This window comes from Aquarana catesbeiana, linkage group LG06, assembly GCF_042186555.1.
Source record: "Aquarana catesbeiana isolate 2022-GZ linkage group LG06, ASM4218655v1, whole genome shotgun sequence".
Lineage (NCBI taxonomy): Eukaryota > Metazoa > Chordata > Amphibia > Anura > Ranidae > Aquarana > Aquarana catesbeiana.
In genome coordinates, this window is record NC_133329.1 from 340,561,982 (window position 1) to 340,587,314 (window position 25,333).

At 44.1% G+C, this 25,333-nt stretch overlaps 1 protein-coding gene across 4 annotated transcripts in view; it reads left to right on the forward strand.

Moving 5' to 3' along the window:
• Positions 1 to 25,333, forward strand: part of TLK1 (tousled like kinase 1) — a 507,456-nt gene that overhangs the window by 193,400 nt on the left and 288,723 nt on the right. For 3 of the 4 annotated variants that reach the window (XM_073633922.1, XM_073633919.1, XM_073633921.1), the window contains exon 2: positions 12,057 to 12,145. The exons of the other annotated variant lie outside the window; for it this stretch is intronic. The gene's annotated coding sequence lies outside the window, so the exon portion shown is untranslated. The remainder of the gene's footprint in view (positions 1 to 12,056; positions 12,146 to 25,333) is intronic. 4 annotated transcript variants of the gene reach the window in all.

Below are 25,333 nucleotides of genomic sequence, written 5' to 3' on the forward strand. Positions count from 1 at the left end.
GATTCAGAAGCAGTACCAAGAGCTTAGATAGGAGCATAGCTGGATTTCAGACTGAGGTCAGTTAACCTCCTTGGCGGTATTCCCGAGTGTGGCTCGGGGGGAGCTTTCGGTTCCATTAGCGGCAACCCCGAGCCACATTGCTTCGCTGGATCCTGGAAGAGGTGACTTACCTTGTCCCCAGGATCCCGCGATGTACTCCCGCTGTGTACGGTGGCCGGATCCTCCGCTCGATCCTCTGTTTGTTCCGGCTTCCCTTCCCTGCGAGCGTTGCGATGCAGGGGGTGGAACCAGCGGCAGATTCAAAAAGTGTAAAACACAACACACACCATACATTGTAATCTTACATTACATGAATTACATTACTGTATCTAATAAATTGACCTCAGTTTGCCCCCCAGTGCTTTATCCAGTGCCCTTGCCTGCAGTTTTACTGTACTTTCTGGCTGGAAACTGGAGAACGACCATGGCATCAAAAAAGCGTGCCTCTCCCTCAAAAGCGGTTTATGACGTGCTGGAAAACAGCGATAGCGATACAGAATCACTTGCAGAATTGAGTGATAGCGTTTTGTGGGGAAGTTCGTCATCAGACACAAAGTGATTTCTGCAACGATCCTGCGACTGACCTCAGTGATTTGCGGACTTGGTGCTCTATTGAATGCGGTACAGATCACGTAGTGCCCCCAAGATTGCCATTTACTGGAGCACCTGGTATCAAAGTGGATGTTGAAGATTACAACCCCTTGGCATACCTCCAACTATTTTTGACTGATGAGGTTATTGAAAAAATAGTTATGGAGACAAACCAGTACCAGGAGCAAGAAGTTGCTACACATCGGAGGTTTTCATAGAGCAGAAAGTGGGAACCAGTGACCAAAGAGGCCATCTGGAAATTTCTGGGCCTAATAATTCTTCAGGGAGTGGTGGGGAAACCACTGCAGAAGTGGTATTGGACAACCAATAAATTACTAGCCACTCCATTCTTTGGCACGGTCATGTCGGAGTACAAATTTTCCCTGATAATGAAATATTTGCACTTTGAAAATAATGAAGCATTTGACAAAACTACTCATCCAGCACCAAAACTCAAGAAGATTTGGGAGGTATATCAGATGATTATGAAAAAATTCCAACAGAGCTATATGCCAGATAGAGACATCAGCATAGACGAAAGTCTAATGGCCTACAAGGGAAGGCTCAGCTGGATACAATATATAGCGTCAAAGAGGGCACAATTTGGCATAAAATCTTTCATGCTATGTGAATCGAGCACTGGTTACATTTGGAATTCTGTCCTATACACCGGAAAAGGAACCAAATTCAACAAAAAATACAGTCATTATGGAATGGCAACCTCTTCAGTTCTTTCATTGATTGAGCCATTTGCTGAATCAGGGCTATTGTGTAACTACAGACAATTTTTACACATCTCCTGAACTCAGAGTTCCTTCTACAGAACAAAACGGATGCCTATGGAACCGTTAGGGCTAACTGGCGTGACATGCTGCCAACCTTTGGTAATAAGAAGCTCAAGACGGGAGAAATGGTTGCCTGGTAGAAAGGCAAAATGATGGCACTGCGATGGTGTGACCAAAAAGATGTGTGCCTAATGAGTACAATCCATAATACCTCTGCTGTCATGGTACACACAAAAGTTGGGAAAGACATCATGAAACCACAAGTGGTTATAGACTATAAGGCTGGGTTCACACTGGTGCGACACGACAGCCGTCCTACTTTGGATCCGACTTTGCCCTGCGACATGAAGCCGGCATGTGTCCGACTTTCAATGAACGGGGATCCGACTTGGATCCCCGCCAATGCCCGGCACTGTGTTTGGTATGAATCTTTAGGGGGAACTCCGCGCCAAATTTTAAATAAAAAACCGGCATGGGTTCCCCCTCCAGGAGCATACCAGGCCCTTGGGTCTGGTATGGACCTTGAGGGGAACCCCCTACGCCGATAAAAACGGCGTGGGGGTCCCCCCCAATCCATACCAGACCCTTATCCGAGCACGCAGCCCGGCCGGACAGGAATGGGGGTGGGGACGAGCGAGCGCCCCCCCCCCCCTCCTGAACCGTACCAGGCCGCATGCCCTCAACATGGGGGGGTTGGTGCCTTGGGGGAGGGGGCGCGCTGCGGCCCCCCACCCCAAAGCACCTTGTCCCCATGTTGATGAGGACAAGGGCCTCTTCCCAACAACCCTGGCCGTTGGTTGTCGGGGTCTGCGGGCGGAGGGCTTATCGGAATCCAGGAGCCCCCTTTAATAAGGGGGCCCCCAGATCCCGGCCCCCCACCCTATGTGAATGAGTATGGGGTACATGGTACCCCTACCCATTCACCTAGGGAAGTGTCAATAAAAAAACCACAGTACACAGGTTTCAAAATTAATTTATTGGGCAGCTCCGGTATCTTCTTCCGACTTCTCCCGGTGTTCCGCCTCTTCTCCCGGGCCCCGCCGCTATCTTCTTCCAGCTCTATTGCCAGCGAGGGGCCCGGTCTGCTGCCGCTGTCTTCTCGCCGCTGTCTCGCCGCTTCTTCTCTTCATCTCTTCTTCCGATGTTGACACGACGCTCTCCCCGGCTGGAATGCTCTCTGTGCGCTCTGCTCTGACTTATATAGGCGGTGACCCCGCCCCCTTATGCCGTCACAGTCTCTGGGCATGCTGGGACTGTGACGTTTTAGGGGGCGTGGTCATCGGGTGATGACCACGCCCCCTAAAACGTCACAGTCCCAGCATGCCCAGAGACTGTGACGGCATAAGGGGGCGGGGTCACCGCCTATATAAGTCAGAGCAGAGCGCACAGAGAGCATTCCAGCCGGGGAGAGCGTCGTGTCAACATCGGAAGAAGAGATGAAGAGAAGAAGCGGCGAGACCGCAACAAAAAAAGTATTATAAGAAGATCTTCGGGCATCTTCTTGAGCAATGCCTATGGAATGCCTTCATTCTACTAAAAAAAAGAGTGACAAGCCTGTGGTTCATGCTGACTTTGGAAAGTTGCAGAACGTATCTTTCTGAACCACCAAATTCCAACGGCTGCAAACGGAGCTGGAGGTCGTGCTGCTGGTGATGTCAACCCGGAATGCCTGACTGGTCATCACTTTATGGACCACATCCCACCAACTGAAAAAAAGGCAGCACCCACAAGGATGTACATTGTTGCTCAAAGTGTGATGACACTGGAAGGAAAATCTGAAAGGAAACCAGGTTCTATTGTCCTGATTGTGACGTTGGACTTTGTGCAGTCCCATGTTTTAAAATTTACCATACCCGGGATGTTTACTGAAGCAATATGACTAGTAATATTGCACCCTTGTTTGGCACAAAAAATTTCAGTGTTTTTGATTATATTATTAACTAAAATTTATTGAATAAAATGTATTATTATTATTATAGATTATTTGTTATTTATAGTTATTTATTATATTATAATTTATGACTTTGTGTTTCAAACTTTATCATACCCGGGATGTCTACTAGACTCTTGTTTGGACAGATTTAAGTGAGTTATTCCTAAGAATTACAGGCCTACAATATAAAATGCCAAATTTCCATGCAAAATAATTGTACTGCTTTCAGCACCTAAAATCCGACATAATCATACCACCAGGGAGGTTAAGGAAAATCCTGAGTTGTCAATCCAGGCCATATCCAAAGGAGTTAGATCTGATCAAGAACACCGGGCTTCAATGCTATTACTAGACTCCCCAACATGACCCTCTCCATAAGGCAGAGAATTCTCTACTATTGAACTTGAATTAAAGTCTCTTGAGTTTAGTGGCTGATCTCCTAAGAAAAGCTTTTGTTTTTTAATGCCAAATGACTAATCTGAAAGTTAGGACGTTCATGAACTTATCGGCTTCTGTCTTCAGCTTGTTCAGTTAAAGTGGAACTTTACCCATAACAACTTGATAAAATATAATGTTCTTTAGCAAGGAGCATACATTCCACATTCATAATTATGCTGCCAAATTTAGTTTGTGCTGTAAACTGCCTCCAGCATTGCTGTTTCTGCTTGCTGGAGGCCACCATTTTTTTTGAAGCCCAGAGCCCCTGAACAGCAGTAAATCATGAAGTGGATCTAAACCCATCAATTTAACGTTTCATTAAAAACCGTTGCATTCACAGAATGCTGGGATTGCTAACTGTCACATTTGCTTGTATCCTCAACCAAACTGTCAAACCATCAAATGGCTGGAGTCAAAACTGATCACACGGTGTAGCACCATGGCAGTTGCAGATCAAACAGAAGCAGCCTCTACAAACTCAGCAGTGCTTAAAGCTTAAAAATGGAGAGCAACTGAGCATGTGCAGAGCAGGCTGAGACCGTGTATTACTGAATTTTAAACATATAGTCACTTATTTTGGCATAGCTATACCTGCAAAAGGGGCCAGCCTGAAGTGATCTAACAGGACTTCATTTTCTTTAAGTTCCACTTAAAGATTTGAGAATGAAAGCTAGAAGCCGATTAGCTGACATGCACATCTGTTCCAGGTTCCGGCTGCTCCAGTTTTCATAAATTCATGCCTCTGTACATTACAGAAGTTGGTTACATTAGATGGTGTATTCTACTACATTACCATGACCTACAGTGCATCTGGAAAGTATTCGCATCGCTTCACTTTTTCCACATTTTGTTATGTTACAGCCTTATTCCAAAATGAACATAATGACCACGTGAAAGAAGCTTGATTTGAAATCTTCGCAAATTTATTAAAAATAAAAAACAAAAAGAATTCAATGTACATCAGTATTTACAGCCTTTGCTCAATACTTTGTTAAAGCACGTTGGCACCAATTACAGCCTCAAGTCTTTTTGAGTATGATGCTACAAGCTTGGCACACCTATTTTTGGACAGTTTCTCCCATTCTTTTTTGCAGGACCTCTCAAGCTTCGTCAGGTTGGATGGGAAGCGTCGGTGCACAGCAATTTTCAGATCTCTCCAGAGATGTTCCAGCGGGTTCAAGTCTGGGCTACTCAAGGACATTTAGAGTTGTTCCCTAGTCACTGCTTTATCTTGGCTGTGTGTTTGGGGTCTGTCACGGAACGCCCCACACTCCGCTTGAGTGCTTCCGTCATATACCACTTCCTCCCAGTCTGTATACAGATATCAGATATTCCAACCTCTTTCTGAGCAGAAAACAAGGCGACACTTGCTTCACTGCTAACATGGACTCACTTTATTCAGAACCAGAATACAGTCTTATATACACAGGCGAAGATTACTCTAACAATACAAACGTAACCTAATTAACATGAGCTAATTATCTCATCCTTTATACAGCCTAGGTGGCTGAGACATGACCTTTTGCCCAGACTTGTGGTCACCGAGCTTCACACAATAGTATAAACACAATAGCTGGAGCTAATTACAATTAACAATACAAACATAACCTAATTAACCTAATTAACATGAGCTCCAATAGGAGTCGTCCCGTCTCCTACATTGTATAGAGGACAATGTGATCAGCTCATTCAATTAACACACATTACCATAAACATCAACACAGGATTAATTAGAACAAACAACAATGAGTTGAATACCTTTAGAACCTAGACTAAACTTATTTACATTAAACCCATTATAGCTGACATCAGACAGGTGAGTGGAGATGATGACATTAGCATCTCCTCACAGGATGTGTCCCAACAGTATAACTCAGTCTTATCATTCTAATATGGCATACAACGGGTTCCAGAGTCTGTGTGTTTTGGGGGAACATGGAGCTGAATCCAAAGTAACACCAACCCCAGGGTCCCCAGGCATACAGCTCACAGAGAGCACCATTGCCCCAAATGCTAGGGCCCATAATCGGTGGGCAACAGGCTTGCACACAGTCCTCTCCAACAGCCTCCGCTCTGGCCTTGCCCGTGACAGGGTCATTGTCCTGTTGGAAGATGAACCTTTGCCCCAGTCTGAGGTCCAGAGCGCTCTGGAGCAGGTTTTTATCAAAGATGTCTCTGTACATTGCTGCATTCATCTTTCCTTTGATCTTGACTAGTCTCCCAGTTCCTGCTGCTGTATAACATCCCCACAGCATAATGCTGCCACCACTATGCTTCACTGTAGGGATGGTATTGGCCAGGTGATGAGTGATGCCTGGTTTCCTCCAGACATGACGCTTGCCATTCAGGCCAAAGAGTTCTGTAATCTTTGTTTTATCAGACAAGAAAATTTTGTTTCTCATGGTCTGAGAGTCCTTCAAGTGCCTTTTGGCAAACTCCAGGTGGGCTGTTATGTGCCGTTTACTGAGGAGTGGCTTTCGTCTGGACACGCTTCCATACAAGCCTGATTGGTGGAGTGCTGCAGAGATAGTTGTTCTTCTGGAAGGTTCTCCTCACTCCAAACGCTGGAGCTCTGTCTGAGTGACTATCGGGTTCTTGGTCACCTCCCTAAAAAAGGCCCTTCTCCCCGATCGTGTATATATATATATATATATATATATATATATATATATATATATATATATATATATATATATATATATATAATGTGTATGTATAATATAGTACAGTATCTGCACATTTCCCCATGTTTTGTTTCCTAAAGAATGCAGGAACAGAAAAATTGATCCTGCCACTGTCATATGGACATCCCAAGCTTGAGATAATGAGATAGTTGTTAAAGTGGTAGTAAACTGCAGTTGTTTGTTTTGTTTTTTTTACACCTGCAAGGCAATGTCATAATGTGCTACTATACACCTGTGTGGCACTGAAACCGCTGAAGGCGCTTCCATCTTCTCCCAGTCTTCCTTCTGGGTTCACAGACTCTGGCTGTATGACTGGCCGGAGCCATGATGATGTCACTCCCGCGCATGCATGCGGGAGCTGCCGTTTACGGCACGGGACTCTGAAGGAACACACAAGTATGCCATTCCTTTAAAGTGCATGCGCCGGTGATGTCACCGGCTGCAAGGACAGTAAATATCTCCTAAACGGTGCATGTTTAGGAGATATTTACAGTACCTATAGGTAAGCCTTAAAGTGTTACTTAACTCAGTTTTTTTTTTTTTAAATTAATATAAACATGTTCTACTTACCTGCTCTGTGCAGTGGTATTGCACAGAGTGGCCCCGATCCTCCTTTTCTGGGGTCCCCGACGGCGATCTTGGCTCCGCCTCTTCTTTTTATGTCCACCATAGCCAGCCGCTGGCTATGGGGAGAAACGTGATCTGCGCGCTCCCGACCTGTGCGTCTATGGAGCTGCATTTGATTAACAGCAGCAAGAGCCAATGGCTCCTGCTGCTCCTCGAATGCTGTGCAAAGAGGAAGTATTGGGAGAATAGATGTAGCCGTGCACAGCCGCTGATACTGGTAAAAAAGAGAAAAATATTAATAAAAATGCCATAAAACTATCCCCTATTTTGTAGACGCTATAACTTTTGCGCAAACCAATCAATGAACGCTTATTGCGATTTTTTGTTTTTTACCAAAAATATGTAGAAGAATACATATCGGCCTAAACTGAGGGAAAAAAAATGTTTTTTTTAATATATTTTTGGGGATATTTATTATAGCAAACAATAATGCATTTTTTTCAAAATTGTTGCTATTTTTTTGTTTATAGCGCAAAAAAAAAACCGCAGAGGTGATCAAATACCACCAAAAGAAAGCTCTATTTGTGGGAAAAAAAAAGACGCCAGTTTTGCTTGGGAGCCACGTCGCACGACCGCACAATTGTCAGTTAAAGCAATGCAGTGCCGAATCGCAAAAAGTGCTCTGGTCTTTGGCCAGCCAAATGGTCCGGGGCTTAAGTAGTTAACTTTCTTGGGCATGGAGTTCTCCAGAGCTTCACAGGTTGCCACTGGAGTCCTCTTTCACTCCTCTATGACGACATCCAGGAGCTGGTGGATGTTAGAGAACTTGCGCTTCTCCACCTTCTGTTTGAGGATGCCCCACAAATGCTGAATAGGGTTTAGGTCTGGAGACATGCTTGGCCAGTCCATCACTTTTACCCTCAGCTTCTTTAGCAAGGGGGTGGTCATCTTTTCTCAGATGCCCACTTAACCAATTGTCCCCTGGATCCTGTTCCCTCACAACTACTACGGTCAACCTCTTCTTCTATCCTATTCTCCTGCACTCACATCTTCAATCTCTCCCTCTCTAGTGGCACCTTCCCCTCCCCTCTAAAACATGCACAGATCACTCCCATACTTAAAAAGCCCTCTAAACTTCTAGAACGCTTAGTCTACAACCGTCTTAGCTCCTACCTCAGTGAAAATTAACCTTCTTGACCCTTTACAGTCTGGCTTTCGCTCACAGCACTCCACAGAAACTGCCTTACTAAAACTCACTAACGATTTACTAACTGCTAAAACCAACAGCCAGTACTCCATACTCCTACTACTTGACCTCTCTGCGGCCTTTGATACTGTTGACCACTCCTTCTCAATAAACTACATTCCCTTGGCCTCCGAGATTCTGCTCTATCCTGGTTCTCTGCCTATTTATCACAACGCTCCTTCAGTGTCACCTACAACTGTCTCCTCCTCTCCATTGCCCCTTTCTGTGGGGGTCCCCCAAGGCTCTGTTCTTGGACCCCTTCTCTTCTTTATCTACACCTCCTTCCTTGGTGACTTGATAACCGCCCACGGCTTCCAATACCACTTATACGCTGATGACACACAAATCTATCTGTCTACTCCTCACCTCACTGCTTCAGTCTCCTCTCGCATTACTAACTTACTAACTGACATATCAGCATGGATGTTGCACCACTTCCTTAAACTAAATCTCTCTAAAACTGAGCTATTAATATTCCCCCCCGCCCGTGCCCCCCTCCACGACTTTTCAAATTCACCCCTTTTTAACAAATTAAACTACCAAGCTCCTCATTCACTCCCTTGTTATCTCTCGCCTTGACTACTGCAACTCCCTTCTCATTGGCCTGCCTCTCCATAGGCTATCCCCTCTTCAGTCTATCATGAATGCTGCTGCCAGACTTGTCCACCTTACCAACCGCTCAGTGTCTGCCAACCCTCTCCTCCAATCCCTACACTGGTTCCCAATCACCCAGCGAAATACTAACCACAACATACAAAGCCATTCACAACTCTGCCCCAAGCTACATCACCAATCTTGTCTCCAAATATCACCCAAATCGTCCTCTCCGCTCTTCTCAAGACCTCCTACTCTCAAGCTCGTCTCCAGGATTTCTCCAGAGCCTCTCCCATCCTCTGGAACTCGCTACCTCCACCTGTCCGGCTATCCCCTACTCTTGCTACCTTCAGGCGGTCCCTGGAAACGTATATCTTCAGGAAAGCCTATAACGTCTCTAACTAATTTTTTACCACTTTCATCAGCTCATTCCCCACAGTTACAACCTTTTGTACCACCTGCCCCACCCTATTAGATTGTAAGCTCTTCTGAGCAGGGCCCTCTTAATCCTCTTGTATTTTATTGTATTATAATTGTATTGTCTCCCTTTTATATTGTAAAGTGCTGCATAAACTGTTGGCGCTGTATAAATCCTGTATTATAATAATAATAATCTTGGAGGTGTGTTTGGGGTCGTTGTAGTGTGTTGTGTCACATGAAAAGATATAATAAAATATTTACAAAAATGTGAGGGGTGTACTAACTTTTGTGAGATACTGTAGATCAGACCAAAATGAGGTGGGCAGAGGGACTTTTCTTCAAGTCAGGGACAGCCCCTTGAAATCAGGGACAGTTGAGAGATATGCATACTGACCCATGGGCCTGCTGCTGTGAACCTAAACTTTCCAGTTTTCAAGGAACTCAGGAAGCCATGTGGGGACTTGGGAAAATGTTGGACATCACCTCTTTAGCACGTTAAGAGTTACTCAATTCTTTGTTTATTTAAGGTAACCATATTGTACATGTCATTGAGCCACACTTCACCAGCTGTAAGATGTGTGGCTCAGTGACATATAAAGAATGGTTACCTTAAATTAACACAGGATCTGCCCTCCTGTGTTTGTTGGTCTTAATAAATTAAGCTGTCCGGAAACAGACCATGAATAGAGCTGTCGATGCCAGAAATAGATCACCTTATGACCCCTTACAAGCATCTGAAGACACACACAGCATCATATGTCTTCTCTCCGTACAACAGCATTCCTCAAGACATCTGGCTTACTGGTGAGGGGACATGACAGGTGCTAAACAGAGTCTACAGAATGTTTCTGGCTTAATTGGCCAAGCCATAAAATGTCTGTGCAGTGGAAACTTTATTCCACTGAGGTATAGAAAATTGGGCACAATTTTTTTTTTTTTTTTCCAAAAACATCCTTTACATTTTTTTTATACCCCTTTGCTATGCTAGTTATAAAGAGCTAGGATATAAGGATGTATTTTAGTCCTAATACACAGGGACACATATTTATTTGTAAAAATATCCACTTTGGAATTTTTGTGGTCGGGAAACACCACAAGTGTTCAAAGCTGAAGCATCATATGTATGCAATTCTGTTTTAACAAAGCACAATGTAATAGAGTAACGGTGATTGGGTGAGCCTCACTGTGTGTCAACAGATGCACACAGTGCGGCTCGGGATCAAGTCAAGTAAAATGCAGCCACCATATCTAATGCTTGGTACACACGATTACATTATCTGATGAATCATCGTCTGTTTACTAAAGTTACGAAAATTCTCGTACGTCATGTATTTTCGTGGTAACAATACTGATTAAACAAAAATGGTACGATCTGGTATCGTACAAGAAAAATTTTCGTGCGTGCCCCATCAGATAATTTCGCATGAATAGGCATTAGGCTACTTTCACACTGAGGTGCTTTACAGGCGCTATAGCGCTAAAAATGGCGCTTGCAAAGCGCCTCTCCTGTCACTCCAATGTGAGAGCCCGAGTGCTTTCACACGGGAGCGGTGAGCTTGCGGGACGTTAAAAAAAAGTCCTGCAAGCAGCATCTTTGAGGCGCTTTAGGAGCAGTGTATACACCGCTCCTAAAGCACCCCTGCCCATTGAAATCAATGCCACCGAAGCACGCGCAAAGCATCGCTTTTAACCCTTTATTCGGCCGAAAAGCGCCTCCAAAACTACGGTAAGGCGCTGCTAAAAGTAGCAGCGCTTTACCCCCCCGACGTCCCCGCGCCTCAGTGTTAAAGTGCCCTTAAGGCCATACACCACCAAGAATACGTATATTGCTCCTGCAGGGATCACAGGTGTTTGCAATCAGCTGCCACAAGGAAGCCTGTATGAATCAATGATAGGCATTGTGTCTGCTGGTGTGTAAATGGACATTCAAAGTGTTAGGCTACTTTCACACTAGCTAGCGGCTGCAAAGCAGCGATATGCCGGCGGTCCGGCGGTGTTGCCCATTGATTTCAATGGGCGGGGCGCTTTAGGAGCGGTGTATACACTGCTGCTACAGTGCTGCAAAGATGCGGCTTGCAGGACTTTTTTTGGAGTCCTGCCTGGGCACTGCTCCAGTGTGAAAGCACTCGGGCATTCACACTGAAGTGAGAGGAGAGGCTCTTTACAGGCGCTATGCAGGCACTATTTTTAGCGCTATAGTGCCTGTAAAGCGCCTCATTGTGAAAGCAGCCTGACACTATACATCTAGGCCACTCATCGGTCCCTAATTACCGGTTCCTAAAATGTATCACCTCAGATGTCCGCTGACATGTGACTAGCCAAAGCGTCTGTCAACCTGTCATTGAGTTGGACAGGATTCCTGGATGCAGTTGATTGCAAATATCAGTGATCCCCACTGAAGATTCACGCTGATGCATTCTTGGCAGTGTACATTATTATTATTATACAGGATTTATATAGCGCCAACAGTTTATGTAGTGCTTTACAATTTGAGGGTGGACAGTACAAATACAATACACATTAATACAGTAGGAATCAGAGGGCCCTGCTCCCTGCTCCTTTTACAATCTACATCCTTGGTCGTGAAAATGAGGTTTGGACTGGTGATTTTTGCTCATGGCTTTAGATATACTTTAAACATGCTATAGGAGGAGGCCTGGATTGTGGCTGCAGCTGCTGCAACAAAGAAAGACTTGAGCAGCTGACCCCCTTTTTCTATATATCAACTCATTGCTACTGTTCTGTCATCTTCCCTGCAGATTTCCTTCAGTGACACATAGATGCTACGAGTGACTTCAAGTTGAATGACTGACCACCCTGAAGCGAAGAGGAGAGTTAAAGTCCTGAGGTAAGTACAGGTGGTGTGTTCATGGCGGATGAAGCATTATGTGTGTACAATAAAGGGAGAACGTGTTTCCAAAATTTGCAGCACAAGATCTCTGGTCTGGGGGCGAAAGGGAATGATAAAGTTATCTAGACACAGGCCTGTATTTCCTTCACTGGAGCCATTAGACACACAACCTTTGGCACCCAAAGAATATTGGATTTTAGAATATTGTGATGTTCTGTAAAAAAAAGTCTGCATGAGATTCCTGTATTGGGATAAAAGAAAAAAAATGTAAGACTAATGAAAGGAAAAGCCATGTCTTTGTGTCAGCTGCCTTTAGGCACAGGCCTACTATTTTGAATTGTAAATCCAGGCCTGCACTACCACTGGACATCTGTCACTGGATCAGGTCATTTTTGGCAAAATCGTGACAAATTGATGCAACAACAAATGTTGCCAGACATCCCCAGCCAACAGGGACTTACTTTCAGAATAATCAGCATTGTTTCCCTTTTGAAAAGCTGCACTATGAGTGCATGACAGTGGCTCCTTTTCCTCCTATGTAGTATAGGGGCCCATTCACACCAGGAGCATTGGGACTGCACCAAGCAGCCTTGCCCATCACAGTCCAAACACAAGACGAGTCAATTTTCTTTATTCACAATCATCTCCGTTCACACCACCGCAATGCAGTGTTGTGAGCTGAAAAAAGTACGGCTTGCCATACCTTTATTTCTTGTTTAGTGCAGCATTGTGTAATGCAATCGACCACGCTGCGCTGTGCCTGATAGTTCTGAATGTAATATCACTTTGCAACATTTCACGGAAGTTTGGAGAAAAGTTGCCGTTCGCTGTGCTGTTTTCAGCACATAGGCACAGTAGCCTTCTCATCACAAACCAGCGACTGTATTCAAACACAGCTGCTGGTGTTAATGGGCCCAAAATGTGCATGCTCAGTGGAGCTAAGTAATATGTATTTATGGAGCTTTAGGAATTCCTTATTTAGCGAGCCTAATCAACACTATTACACTCGCCTCGCCTTGATCCTGAGATCATGACATTCGAGAATTTTTACCAGCATGTGCACTCCCCTTTTTATTGACTAAATAGAATAATCCTTCAACAGCCAATAAGATTTTTCAACATTTAAGAAAATGTATACAAGCAGTCTAAAGCACTGTTCACACTAACTTACACTTAATGCAAGAAAGAAGCCTAATGCTGGCCATACACTATATGGGCCAAACACCTTTTCGAAAAACGAACATTCAGCCATGAGAGCAAACAATAGTGCCATCATGTAATGACCGATAAATCGTTCAGTGGACATAAATGAATACATTTTTTGTTTGTTTATTTACATATACCTAGTGCAAACAGTTTGGACGGGAAACACATTAACCTTTCAATTTATCGTTCTGCAGAAAATTTCCAAACTTGTCCTTCATTCTTTCGGCTCAAAAACGTCTCAACAATTATCGATTTTGTGCCCATTAACTGGCAAAAAAACGAACGAACTGGCCAAATGACCGAATTTCATATAGTGTAAGCCAGCATTGGGCAGCCCTTAGACGATTCGGTTTTCTTTCCTTCCACCACAGGTGGAAGGATAGAAAATTGCTCAATTTCTCCATCAACACAGTTAGTGCTAATGGGGGAATGCCTCCCACAGCACTATTGTGTTCTGCTGGCGGGGGCACAGGGAGCCTTCCTGGCCAGCAGCACACAATAATTACTGCTGTAACTGCTGGCAGTAATCGTATGTAAAAAAACAAAAAACTTGACAGACTGGTTGTACCAGACTGTTAGATACAATCCGACAGGTGCAATCAGCCTGCTCATACATGGATCAAACCTTGGTTGGTCCCTGCTGAACTCGCTGAATTTCGATCTTTGGATTATCAAAAAAATTTGAGGATGCATGGCTAACCTTCTGCTCACATACCACAGAAAAATCACTTTGCTCATGCTAGCAAACCAAAATAATTACGTTTGATTTATACAAACATTTAACAGACGCCACAGTAATCCGCTTTTGTAAATATTAACAGTTTAAATGTCAGGTTGTAAAGCCTATGATATTAAAGTGACACACAAAAAAATCAATTTAAGCATGTATTCTTAACTCACAAAAGTACCTTCTATTGCTCTTGAACTCCCCCTTTTTTTTTTTTTTCTTTTTTCATTGTAACTGCGGTGTACTGACTTCCTGTTCGAGGGTGGCTAGGTTTCTTCTCTGTGGTCCCGCTGTACATAGGAAGGTAGCCACTCTACCTTGCTCACTGCCACGATGTACTAGGTGAAAAATAGCTTACAGGGCTATTACGTGTTGGATGTGTTTGGATAATTTTTGGAGAATAAGAATATTTAATGTCTAACTAAACTACTCATTCTGTTCTCAACCATTTTCAGTTACCTGCTTTAATGGACATGAAGGAGTTAAATGAAAATAGCTCACCATTCAGATATGATTTCACATATCTAAGCCGTCTTTCCTTGCTTAGTGTGAATTATAATTTTTGTTCTCTCCGTTTGCATTACAGTACAGTTTTCTCCAGTTGAACCATACAACTATTAACTTCAGGAAACACCTGGCGCCCTTGTTACTTTAGCTTAAGTGGCTGGTGGATTTCCGTCAGGTCTATATTTAAAAAGAATTACGTAACTTGTATGCCAGCGATAGATTTTGACAGGTCATTGGACAACCCCTGCTGTGATAGGACAAGCCCCAACATCGATTGCTCCATCTCCACTCCCCACAGGCACAGTTGTTACTATGATTGACGGGTAAGGTAGGAGGTAACTCTGTTAGTGCAGCCAGTTTAATCACGTGTTATGTCTGCTAAACAGTTGTGTTAGGGGTGCCAGACCTACATCTGGAGCATGCCATTAATCATGTTTTATTAAGACTAATGAACAAACCTTCCTAATCTTTGGTGCATTTAGAGAGACAAGGCACTCTCTGCATTTAATACACTACTGTAGATTTATAGCAAATGATATTCTACAGTGAAATATGGTAGAAATATTGGTGCTGTCCTTAAAGGGGAACTTCACCCAAAAGAGGAAGTTTCGCTTCTTTGCATCCTCGACCTCCTCTTGAACAATTGGCACTTTTGGGGTGGAAGGAGACATATACCTGATTTTGACAGGTACCCACTCCCACTTCCAATCAGATCGCCATGGCGATCCAAGCGGAAGTTTGCCCCCCTCTCCTTCCCCCACAGGCTTCTGGGACACATCACAGGTCCTGGAAAACTATGGGACTATTCGCAAAGCGCAGCGCTGCTTGTGTGCGCACAATGGGAAGCCGGCTGTGAAGTCGCAAGGCTTCACTGACGATTTCCCTTAGCTAAGATGCCAGTGCCTGGACCCAAAGGCGATTGAAGAATCGTCAAGGTAGAGGACAGCGCTGGATCCCTAGACAGGTAAATATCCTTATATTAAAGGTCAGCTACAGTGTTTGTAGCTACTAACTTTTATTTATATTTTTTTGGGTGGGGGTGGGGGGGGACTGGAGCTCTTTTTTAAAGTGTGTGCAAATTCAATTGAATCTTATTTTAATTTATTTGACATTGTTGTTCATTGTATACAGTTTGCGTGAGCACATTTATTTATTTCTTTCGTAAAATGTATTCCCTTGAGATCCTGGCAGTAATAACTGTCTATTTTGCATGCAAAAGTCCTGCAAGCAGCATCTTTGAGGTGCTTTAGGAGCGGTGTATACACTGCTCCTAAAGCACCCTTGCCCATTGAAATCAACGCCACCGAAGCACCCGCAAAGCGGCGCTTTTAACCCTTCATTCGGCTGAAAAGCGCCTCCAAAACTACGGTAAGGCACTTCTAAAAGTAGCAGCGATTTACCCCCGATGTCCCCGCGCCTCAGTGTTAAAGTGCCCTTAAGGCCATACACCACCAAGAATACGTATATTGCTCCAGGTGTTTGCAATCAGCCGCCACAAGGAAGCCTGTATGAATCAATGATAGGCACTGTGTCTGCTGGTGTGTAAATGGACATTCAAAGTGTTAGGCTACTTTCACACTGGGGCGTTGGGGGCGTCGGCGGTAAATCGCCGCCATTTTTAGCAGGGCTTTACCATAGTTTTTGCGGAGGGTTTTTAACCCCCCGCTAGCAGCCGCAAAGTGGCGACATGCCGGCGGTTCGGCGGTGCTGCCTATTGATTTCAATGGGCAGGGGCGCTTTAGGAGCAGTGTATACACTGCTGCTACAGCGCTGCAAAGATGCGGCTTGCGGGACTTTTTTTGGCGTCCTGCCCGGGCACTGCTCCAGTGTGAAAGCACTCGGGCATTCACACTGGAGTGAGGAGAGGCTCTTTACAGGCGCTATGCAGCAGCTATTTTTAGCGCTTTAGTACCTGTAAAGCGCCTCAGTGTGAAAGTAGCCTGACACTATAGATCTACATGTGACTAGCCACAGCGTCTGTTTTGCATGCTGACAACCCTAACCACTGCCTGTCAGTTAGGAGCAGCGTTGTCAGCCTGCCATGGGAGCAACTTTAGTTGGCCTATCCGGTCTATCGGATAAGATTCCCAAAAACTGATTGATGTATGAAATCAGTACAGTGAGACTGTCAAATACACTGAACAAATAGGTTTAGGCTTTACATGCACTTTTATGGAAACCTGTGCTGGAGAAAAACCTGGAGGCTGTTATTGCTGACCTCCTATAATAGAACTTGATAGTGCTGATTTAACACATTCGGATCCTGGTCAAACAAGTAGATGAAGTCAGAATTTCAGACCTGCATGTTTTAATGTGAGTTATAGCCATGTCCATAAATGCTGGGAAAGGTTCAAGTAAGAACCATGTTCTGTGGTAATGTGCGCAAAACATGAGCTATCACCATGCACGTTAATGCACAAAACTGGCTGTGGTGCATTGCATTGACTATGGAAAAGAAGATATTTTATTGCAGTCTGTATTCACATTGGAGAACTTTCATGATCCTTTCTATCCTGGATACCCTGTTCAAAGACCGTAAATGAAATATCTTAAATGGGGACACAGGCAGCAGTTAAAGAGGAATGTTATCCTTATCTTAAAAGTTGTTTAGTATTGGCAAACTACAAACGGTTACTTAAGGATCATTGCAGAGTTTTTATTCTTTGTATACCCAATTTTTCTTTTCCTCCCCGTTCTTAAGCTTGGCTATACATGGATCAAAATATGGCTGGTTCAGCAGGGACCGTTTGAGATTCGATCCATCTATGGGCAGGTTAATTGCACCCAAGTCAATCTAGCGATTGACTTGGGTACAACCAGCCTGTCAGTTTTTTTTCATGCGTTTACTGCCGGAGGCTATAGCCACTATTATTAATCACTGTATTCTGCCGGCCGGGAAGTCTCCTTGCGCTTCTTTCTGGCAGAACACAATAGCACTGTCAGATGCATTTTCCCATCAACATCACTGACTCTGTTGATGAGGGAATCAAGCGATTTTCTTTCCTTCCACTCGTGTTGGAAGGGAAGACAATGAAATCATCTATGGCGGGGGTGTCCAACCCATGACCTGTAGGCCACATGTGGTCTGTGGCGCCCTCTGATTTGGTCCGGGACCTCTTGCTCTGGGATGCCCATCCCAGAGCGCATGGAGCCGGTACCGGTAGCAAAAAGAAAAGAGTTCGCTTATTAAACATTGCATAGATCTACAATGGGCATATTAGCACTTTAAATAAAGTACGTTGGTCTGTGCATGTTAAACTGTGGGGTCCCGCGGATTAGATGTCCGCCAGTGACCCGCGATCGCAGGACACAGAGGCAGAACGGAGATCTGCCTATGTAAATAAGGCGGATCCCCATTCTGTCAGGGGACATCGTGGAGATCTGCTGTTCTCAGTAATCAGGAACAGCGATCTCTGTATGGGGGATGTGCTGCCTGGAACACCACAGTTAGGACACACCCAGGGAACACAGTTAACCCCTTGATCGCCCCCTAGTGTTAACCCCTTCCTTGCCAGTGTCATTTATACATTGATCAGTGCATTTTTATAGCACTGATCAATGTAATAATGTCACTGGTCCCCAAAAAGTGTCACTTGGGTTTAGATTTATCCGCCGCAGTGTCGCAGTCCCGCTAAAATTTGCAGATCGCCGCCATTACCAGTAAAAAAAATATTAAAAAGTCCATAAATCTATCCCCTATTTTGTAGAAGCTATACCTTTTGCGCAAACCAATCAATGTACGCTTATTGTGATCTTTTTTTTTTTACCAAAAATATGTAGCAGAATACATAATGGCCCAAACTGATGAATAAATTTGTTTTTTAATTTGTTTTTTTTTGGGGGGGATATGTATTATAGCAGAAAGTAAAAAGTTTTTTTTTTTTTTTTTTTTTTTAAATTGTGGCTCTTTTAGGTTTATAGCGCAAAAAATAAAAACCACAGAGGTGATCAAATACCACCAAAAGAAAGTTCTATTTGTGGGGGAGAAAAGGACATAAATTTTGTTTGGGTAAATCGTCGCACGACCGCGCAATTGTCAGTTTAACCACTTCAATACCAGGCACTTAGACACCTTCCCGCCCAGACCAATTTTCAGCTTTCAGCGCTGTCGCAATTTGAATGACAATTGCGCGGTCATGCTACACTGTACCCAAACAAATTTTTTATCATTTTGTTCCCACAAATAGAGCTTTCTTTTGGTGGTATTTGATCACCTCTGCGGTTTTTATTTTTTGCGCAACAAATAAAGAAAGACCGAAAATTTTGAAAAAAAACAAGTTTTTCTTTGTTTCTGTTAAAATTTTTTTGTAAATAAGTACGTTTTCTTCTTCAACGACGGGCACTGATATGGCTGCACTGACGGGCACTGACTGGCACTGATACGGCGGCACTGATGGGCACCGATGAGGTGGCACCAATGAGGTGGCACTGATGAGGTGGCACTGACGGGCACTGATGATGGGCACTGATAGGCGGCACTGATGGGCACTGATAGGCGGCACTGATGGGCACTGATAGGTGGCACTGGTAAGCGGCACTGATGGGCACTCATAGGTGGCACAGATGGGCACTTATAGGCGGCGCTGATGGGCACTCATAGGTGGCATTGATGGGCACTCATAGGTGGCATTGATGGTTACTTATGGGTGGCACTGATAGTTGGCACAGATGGGCATGGATGGGCACTGATAGATGGGCACTGACAGGTGGCATGAATGGACACTGATGGGTGGCACTGACGGCACTGGTTGTTTGCAGTGATGCCCCTAAGGGTGGCATTGTTGGGCATCACTGCAACATAATGGTGCCAATCAGTGCCCATTTGTGGGCACTGATTGGCACTGACTGGGCACACTGGGCACATGTGGATGGCCATGGGGTACATACCTGGCCATCCACATGTTGCCCCTTCCCTGGTGGTCCTAGTGGCGATCCCTGGTGGTCCAGTGTGGTGATCTGAGGGGGGGCTGCGCTGATAAACAATCAGCACAGACCCCCCCTGCCAGGAAAACCGCCGATCGGCTCTCCTCTAATCGCGTCTGTCAGACGCGAGTGAGGAAGAGCCGATCAACGGCTCTTCCTATTGACAGCGTGATCAGCCGTGATTGGACACGGCTGATCACGTGGTAAAGAGCCTCCGCCGGAGGCTTTTTACCAAGATCAGTGTAGCGGTGTGTCAGACTGACACAGCTCCACCGATCGCCGCGATGCGCGCCCCCGGGGGCGCGCTGCGGCATGTTATCCTGCTGGACGTCATATGACGTCCAGTCAGGATAACACAACCACTTCCCGGACGTCAATCCGCTATAGGGCGGGCGGGAAGTGGTTAAGTGACGCAGTGCTGTATCGCAGAAAATGGCCTGGTCAAGGGGGTAAAACCTTCCGGGGCTGAAGTGGTTAAAGAGTATGCAAACCCTCACCTTGTAAAACAACCCATACAGTTTAAAATTATTAATGAAAGGTAAATATTTATGTATACTGTATAAGAAAAAATATACTTTTTTTTCCCCCCATTTCTTTTATACATTTTTTTCACATTCTTTGATTTCAGTTGCATAGATAGTTGAGGGAGGAGAAACAGCAGCACACTGATGTTCCCAGTGAATGGCTGTGCACGGAGGGTGCGTCAGCACAAGCCTGATCATTGGAGGAGAGCAGGCTGAGTTCCCAGCAAAGCTAGAGAACTGACCAGTCTGTGCTCTCATGACTAGTGTGGTCCATTTTTAAATAAGAAAGCAGTGGGACTGGCAGAAATTTGGCTCATAGGCAGCAACACCGATCCAAAGCAATGACATGCGGCTGATGTTAAAGCAAGTGCATGGAGACAGGAACTGGCTGAAAGAGACTGGAGTATAAAACCATAGTAGGAAATATATTTTGAGACACAGTGGGGTTGATTTATTAAACTGGAGATTGCAAAATCTGGTGCAGCTCTTCATAGTAGCCAGTCAGCTTCCAACTTCAGCTTCAATTAAGCTCTCTCCAAAGGCCTCACATTCTGCCCAACCAAACTGGATAATTTACAGCTATTGTCAGATATTGAAGAATTCTTCAGCAGACTAATGCTTGGTACACACTACTAGCTTTTTTTTCATTTTTAAGCCAGCGGAGGAACCGCTCTGATTGGAACCGTTCCGATGTTAGTATAGTGATTTCCCCCGCTGAGCTGTTGTGTTGTGTTCTGATGGGGACAGGCCCCACCAGAACACGCCATTGGCTGAGAGCCAGTTGATTGCTGGTTTTCCAGCAGGCTCGTCTGACAGAAGCTGGCCAAATGTCTGGCTTCTGACAGACAGGGTGCCATACACACGGGCCGATTGTCAGCCATTTTTTATTGAACTGGCCGATGTCGCCTGACATTCAGCTGGTGTGTATGGGGCTTAAGGCTTAAACAATATTTTCACAGTAATGAATGGAATCTTAGGACAATAAAATGTAACAAAAATAAAGTGAACAGCAACTTCTCCACAAGGACGCAACCTCAAACTGGACACCTATAGAGCCTTGCAAAAATATTCACCCCCTTGGCATTTTTCGTCTTTTGTTGCCTCACAACCTGGAATTAACATGGATTGTTTGAGGATTTGCATAATTTAATTTACAAAACATGTCCACAACTTTGAAGATGATTTTTTTTTTTTTTTTTTTTTTTTTTATTGTGAAGCAAACAACAAATAGGACAAAATACCAGAAAAAGTCAATGTGCATTTGCGGCTATCACCGCTCCAAGTCGTTTTGGATAAGTCTCTATGAGTTTGCCACATCTTACCACTGGGACTTTTGCCCATTCCTCCTTGCAAAACTGCTCCAGCTCCTTCAAGTTGGATGGTTTGCGCTTGTGAAAAGCAATCTTTAAGTCTGACTACAGATTTTCTATTGGATTGAGGTCTGGGCTTTGACTAGGCCATTCCAACACATTTTGTTTCCTCCTAAACCACTCAAGTGTTGCTTTAGCAGTGTGTTTGGGGTCATTTTTCTGCTGGAAGGTGAACCTCCATCCTAGCCTCAAATCGCACACACAGAGTGGTACAGGTTTTGCTCAAGAATATCCCTGTATTTAGCACCATCCATCTTTCCCTCACCTCTGACCAGTTTCCCAGTCCCGACTGCTGAAAAACATCCCCACAGCATGATGCTGCCACCACCATGTTTCTGGTGTTCTTTGGGTGATGTGATGTGTTGGGTTTGCGCTTTAGTCTCATCAGACCAGAGCACCTTCCTCCATACATTTTGGGAGTCTCCCACATGCCTTTTCGCAAACTCAAAACGTGCCATTTTTTGTTTTTTGCTGAAAGTAATGGCTTTCTTCTGGCCACTCTGCCATAAAGCCCAACCCTATGGAGCGTACGGCTTGTTGTCGTCCTATGTACAGATACTTCAGTCTCTGCTGTGGAACTCTGCAGCTCCTCCAGGGTTACCTTAGGTCTCTGTGCTGCCTCTCTGATTAATGCCCTCCTTGCCCGGTCCGTGAGTTTTGGTGTGCGGCTGTCTCTTGGCAGGTTTGCTGTTGTGCCATGTTCTTTCCATTTGGTTATGATAGATTTGATGGTGCTCCTGTGGATCATCAAAGATTTGGATATTTTTATTTATAACCTAACCCTGACTTGTACTTCTCAACAACATTGTCCCTTACTTGTTTGGAGAGTTCCTTGGTCTTCATGGAAGTGTTTGGTTAGTGGTGCCTCTTGCTTAGGTGTTGCAGCCCCTGGGGCCTTTCAAAAAGTTGTGTATATGTAATGACAGATCATGTGACACTTAGATTGTACACAGGTGGACATCATTTCACTAATTATGTGACTTCTGATGGTAATTGGTTGCACCAGTGCTTTTTATGGGCTTCATAACAAAGGGGGTGAATACATACGCACATGTCAATTATCAGTTTTTTATTTCTGGAAAATAGTTATGTGTATATTTTTCTAATTTTACTTCACCAGCTTAGACTATTGTGTTCTGATCCATCACATATAATTCAGATTAAAAAAACCTTGAACTAAAGGCTGCAATGTAACAAAATAGGCAAAAAGCCAAGGGGCGAATACTTTTGCAAGGCACTGTATATTGAAAGCTTCAGACTGCGAGTTACATCCCTGATATCCAACCAGCAATAGAAAACTTTATACAATCTTTCACCATAGGAGCGAAGGGCTATACATGATTTATGCAATACTCAGGCAATCGCCATCAAACCAGCGTATAAAGGGGGAGCAGTTGTGATGTATACAAACAAACACATACAAGAGGGCCAGAGGCAGCTGGCAAATGCTACTTACGATAAAAAACTGGATTATGATATGACCTATAAAAAGGACTCCTTGAAACAATACCAGCCCACCTAAATTTAGAATTTATCAATGGGATTTAGGATAATCCAGAAATTGGACTTCTTTGTGCTACCCAAGATTCACAAGCCAGGAAATCCAGGCAGACCCATTATAACAGGTATGAATACGGTTTCCAAACAAATCTCAGGCCTCGTAGAAAAAATATTAAAACCGTTCGTCATGAATACTGCGAGTTACCTGCAAAACACATCTGATTCTGAACAAGCTCAGCAATATACATAAATTACCACCAAATACACTTGTAGTCACTATGGATGTGGAATCTCTATACTGTAATATCCCTCACAAGAATGAGTTGGCTGCATGTCCGACATTCTTATCTCCACGAAACCACAAATACACTGCTGAGGATATTACACAGCTCATTGAATTCATTCTTAAATTCAACTACTTATGCACCCCAATATGCAAAGTTATTTATGGCTTACCTGAATGACAAACTCCTGAACAGAATACAACAAAACCATACAGATACTATCACTATATCAATGATATTTTCATCATATGGACAGAAGGTGAAGAAAATCTAAAACCGTTTTACTCATTGATCAACACATTTCACCCATCAACCAAACTAAAATTGGATTATTCAAACACACATTTCAACTCCCTAGACACCACAGTATACATCAGGGATGACAAGCTGCACTAGAATATACAGGAAGCTTACTGACAGATGCAACTATCTCGATAATTTCATTTTTCACCCCCAACACACTAAACAAAACCATCATGCACAGCCAGGCCATCAGATGCCACGGTCTATGCTCAGACCCAGAAGACAGAGATAAATATCTCGGAACACTAGCAAACTCCTTACATAAGAAAAAGGTTACAAGACAAAACCATCAACACCAGCATTAACATGGCCTTGAAAACCTGAAGAGAAAAGTACTACTACTTCAATACAAAGAGAAAAAAAAAATAAAATAACAGTGTACCTCTAGTAACCACATAAAATCCAGCACTAGAAGGGATAAGAAAGGTGAGCAAAGATTTACAACTCATCATAACAGAGGATGAAATAATTATTCCAATTACCCCATATACTGGCTTTCAGGCAACCACCCAACCTAAGACATAAACTAATCAGCTGAAAACTTCTGATTATGAAGTCACAAATAATGGAACCCTGCAATAAAAAAATGCTGCAAACTGTCCAACCAAATCAATCCATCTAAAAATGTCACACATGCAAAAAGGACCTTCAGCCTCTCAGTATCATGCAACTGCACCTCCAGTAATGTCGTGTACCTCATCCAATGCAAAAGATGTAGCAAAGGATTTTACATTGGCGAAACAGGACAGAATTTACAAATAAAGATGAATTTGCACAGACACACCATCAAGGAACATAAAGAAGATGAGTTCTGCACACCTGTGGGACATCACTTCTCACAACTGGACCACACTATGGAAGACCTCAATGTCTTAAGCCGGCCATACACGGAGCAAATTTCTTTCTTGCAACCATGGGTTGTAGAAAAGCAATTCGCTCGATTCCCCCATCAACACAAACCGTGTTGATGTGGAAATGCCTCCTGCCGGCCTATTGTCTTCTCTCAGCCGGGACGGCTTCCCCTGCCGGGGGAATACAGTGATTATAGCTAGCGGCTATAGCAGCCGCTTGCGATAATCGTAAGCGAATCCGACAGGCTTGTTGTACCCAGGTTGATGGATCAATCAACTTGGTACATTCAACCTGCTCACTAATAGTTTGAATCTCGTCCTGTTCCTGCTGAACTAGGAACGAAAGTTCTATTTGACACAAAAGATAACTGTCTAAATGTAGATATGGGTTTTCTTAGGTCCTCCGTTGGATGGACTCCGCTTGCTCAGCAGGGGATTGCTCTGCTGATCCCCTCTGAGCAGGCGGATGACCGGTTTGTCTCCGCTCACTGTGCAGAGCAGAGACGGACCCAGTCCTGCTCTCCTCTATGGGAGATCGGGTGAAAACGGACGCCTGTTTGTTTTCATCCTATCCGATCCGCCAGGCGGATGGAAAATAGGACCACCATCCGTCTGGATTTGACAGACAGGATCGGATTGGATAGTGGCGAATGTCAGCGGACATGTCACCGCTGACATCTGCCACTTCATAGGGTTGAATGGAGAGTCCGATCAGGTCCGCCTGAAAATCTGACAGGCAGAACTAATCGGACAGCCCGTGTGAAAGGGGCCTAAGGCTCCATGCACTCTGGGCTTAAAAAAAGTCTGTTCTCTTTGGAGTAAAAAAGCTCATATTTTTTGTACAAAGTTTAGACGAGTTTAGGAGAGTTTTTTATGTTTTTTCTGCCAGTGAGCTCCAATCAGAAACGTGAATGAGAAGGGTCTTTTTCCTGCCTCTAAGGCTTCATGTACACGGGACGTTTTTACAACCTCTCCTGAATGATTTAACTT